The sequence below is a fragment of the Chenopodium album genome, chromosome 25, assembly GCF_948465745.1.
Source record: "Chenopodium album chromosome 25, dcCheAlbu1.1, whole genome shotgun sequence".
NCBI lineage: Eukaryota > Viridiplantae > Streptophyta > Magnoliopsida > Caryophyllales > Amaranthaceae > Chenopodium > Chenopodium album.
In genome coordinates, this window is record NC_137858.1 from 11,809,032 (window position 1) to 11,812,886 (window position 3,855).

The window sequence follows — 3,855 nt, forward strand, 5'->3', positions numbered from 1 at the left end:
ATCTTAAAACATAATTATATATCTTCAAATTTGTTTTTGCAAAATTGTATAAAATGTGCTATTCCAACGAATCACGAGGGGAGCATTTTTCTAGTATAACATCAAATTACTTACGCAGAGTAATAAAATGACGAAAAATAGTGAACTTAGCACATTTGACTTGGAAGTCCAAAAACTAATCAATATACAAGTACTAGTAGCTTAAATCAATTATCCGTACACCGTTATTCCAAGGTTACCCAAAAATAAGTTAATCACAAACATGCACTCTCCAACATCATTATCTGATTAACAAGCAATTGTATTAATTAATTATCGGAGGAAAGCTAGATAACATTAATAAGTCTAGAGACTAATTAGCACAAAGAAGAGGTTAATGCAAATGAAGGGGTCAAACTGGTGGGCCTAAATATGAAAAAGATATTTGAATGTTACCAAATACATGTCCCTTTTGTGCATGATCATGTTGTAGCTAGAAATTGAAAGTGCTAAAAAATAGTGCAATTCTATGCATAGGGAGATAACTTGAGGTCCAAGGTTATTTTCATATATACTCCCTCTGTTCACGACTTTATATAGATGTCTCAAAAATATTGTCTTTACCTTAATTGATAAAAGAATTCATTTCTCAACCTCATTTGCTCTATTTGTACCCTCATTCATATTCGAGTTTATAAAATTGAAATTTTGAACAATCATTCGGGGATAAAGAAGTAGATTTTCCAAGTACGAGTAGCTCACAATTGAAAATGTAAAGGGACATTGAAAATTAATGTTTGAGGTTTATTTTCAAAGTTCCAACATGCTTAATAACTTTGTACATGAGCACTGCACCCATCTGCCAGCAACCCTTTAGGAACAGCCTGATCGATACGACACAACATGACCCCGTTTCCTACCTCTAATTAAAATATCATCACGGCTCACCAAATCTAGGCTAATTAATGACAAGAGATTAATGACACAATTGCTATGAAGGGGTCATGCTGGTGGGCCTAAATGTGAAAAAAGGTATTATATGAATTTCCTCTTTAAGGATGATCATGTATTCATGTTGTGGAGTTGCTAGGAAAGTATTAAGGAACAGTGCATTTCAAAAATTCCATGGTTAGGGATGCTCAAGGATATCTCATGGGTGACAAATTAGCGGTTGATGATGTGATTAGGGATGACAATCCAGTCTGGATCCGACCCTACTCCGCCCCGATCCGAGGTAAAAAAATCCGCTCCGAGTCCGAGAAAAAAGTAATCCAAGTTCGACTCCGTTAAAATAATCCGACTCCGAGTCGGAGGAGGGTTGGAGTCGGATCCTACAAAAAATCCGACTCCGACAAATGTCCGACTTTGACGGATTATCCGACTCCGACTCTAATAGATAGTGGATTTTTGTGTTGGTCATGGTGGCATTGGGTGTGGGCTGTAAAGGACCAAATAGCCCAACATCTCAAAGTATATTGAATAATGAAAAAAAAAAAATTGGAGTCGGGTCGGATCGGAGTCGGAGGTCGGATTTTGAAGTCGGAGTTGGATGTCGGAGTCGGATGTCGGATTTAACCTCCGACTTCCTGTCGGGTCGAAGTCGGATTTAACATAATCCGCTCCGAGTCCGATCCGTTGCCATCCCTAGATGTGATGGTTTTAAAACGTGAAAGATGAGGAAACTAAACCTTAGTTTGACATGATCATCATCAATCTCTCTCTTTTTTTATTTTTTTTAAAAACAATCTATTATTTTCCTATATCTGAGAAAAGATGTACAATTATAACAATAGCTTCTAGAGTAGGTGAATGCCAAATACTTGTATTAAAGATAGATTAGCTTATCAGATAGATTTGCATCTCACACTCGTGAAATCGCAAAAAAGCTGTTATAGGGGTGCATATTTTATTACCCACCTTATCCTTTCTACTTTTAAGAAGTTTTATTTAAAGAAAAAATTGATTCTAATAATCTCACCTTTATCCGATTTGCTATTAATAATCTCACCTTTTAATTATTATTTAATAATCCTACCTTTATAGTGAATCTTGTTATATTTGATCCCTTATAATCAGTAACCTTTACATTGGATAAACTCTTTTTTCTTTTTATTTAACTAACACATGTCACTAAGTAATTAGTCAATATTTTTTTTAAAAAAAAAAAAAAAAAAAGAAAGCCTAAAAAAAATTGAAAAAACAACCAGCTCATCCCAACAGCCCCTAACCCCCACGACCACCGTAACACCACTCCTCCGGCAGCCCCTCCTCCGCACTCACATTGCCGGAACTCAGACTCCCACCTAGCAAAAACCGGCCCCCTTTCCATAAAACCATCCCGATTTCCACCCCCACCCACGAAAACAACCCTCTACCCTTTTTCCCACCTCAAAAACCATCCATCTTCCCTTCCCCAACGTCGAACAGCTCCAGATGAACGAGAGTAGATTGAACATGGATTCAGTTAACGCAATCGTTGAAACCACCATTAATGGAGCTCAAAAAACTCAATTGAAATCGTAATTTCAGTATAACAACTAGAAATATAACAACTAAAATGGAACTATACATTTTTCGGATTCAAGATTTTAGTATGAATCTAATTTTTATAAGGGAAAGGGGGGGGCCGGTTTTTGCTGGGTGGTGATAAGGATGGGGTTCCGGCAGTGTAGGTGGGGATGAGGGGTTGCCGGGAGGATTGGGGGTGGTGGCGTGGGGTTGGTGTGTGAACTGCTGGTTTTCTCTTTTTATTTTTGTAGTTACTTTTTTAATTTTAATTTTATTTTTTTATGAAATTCAACATATCAAAACAAGTTACCAACAGGTTAGGGGCCAATAAAAGAAGATGCTCTATAAAAGTGGGATTATTAGATTATAATCCAAAGGTGGGATTATTAAAATTAATTTTTCCTTATTTAAATTAGGTTGACTTTTGAAACTTGTAATTAACGTGTAACATATTTCAATACAAATTATTTTGCATTAACAAGTAAGGGCCTATTCTCATTGAATGAACTCAGTTGAACTGAACTGAACGGAACTGAACTAAAATGAATATTTTATAAGAGAAGGAAATTAGGAGCTGAACTGAATTTCAACCTATGAGAACAGATCCTAAGCAGCAAATGATGTGCTTGAAGCATTTTTTTTTTTAATAATTTTATTGAAATAGTGTATTAATCAAAATATGACCCAAAATTAAATGTAACAATAATTAACGTAATTACCTTTCACGAACAAATTAGGCTTGAGCCATAAGGCGAGCCTAGTCAGTGAGTGTAATCACCCTTCACGAACAAGGATATACCGTGGCACCACACTAGCACTCCAAAAACATAAAATGTATTGTATTTCATTCATTTACCTATTCACATATAGAATACGAATACTCTACAGGAAGTAGGAGGCTAAATCAGACTCTGACAAACAACGACTCCGACATCCAACTCCGAGACTCCGACACCGATCCGACTCCAATACCTGACCTCTGACTCCGATCCGACCCAACTCTGAAATTCGGTTATTTGATATACTTTTGAGAAATTGGGCTATTTGGGCCTTTGCAACCCACACTCAAATCCACGATCCATCGGAGTCAAAGTTGGATAATCCGTCGAAGTCGGGCATTTGTTGGAGTCGGAATTTTTCCTCTGATTTTTTGTAGGATATGACTACATAGTACATATCTCCTCTAACTCGGAGTCGAAATATTTTAACGGGGTCGGACTCGAATTAATTTTTTGGTCAGATCCGGACTGGATTGCCGTCCCCAGACATAAGTCACATAACTGAATGGATCTTGGCCGAGTTATAAAAGATGACACGGTTGCCTGGTAATTTTACTTTGTGAGATAAAGCGCAGACTTAGGCCTTGTT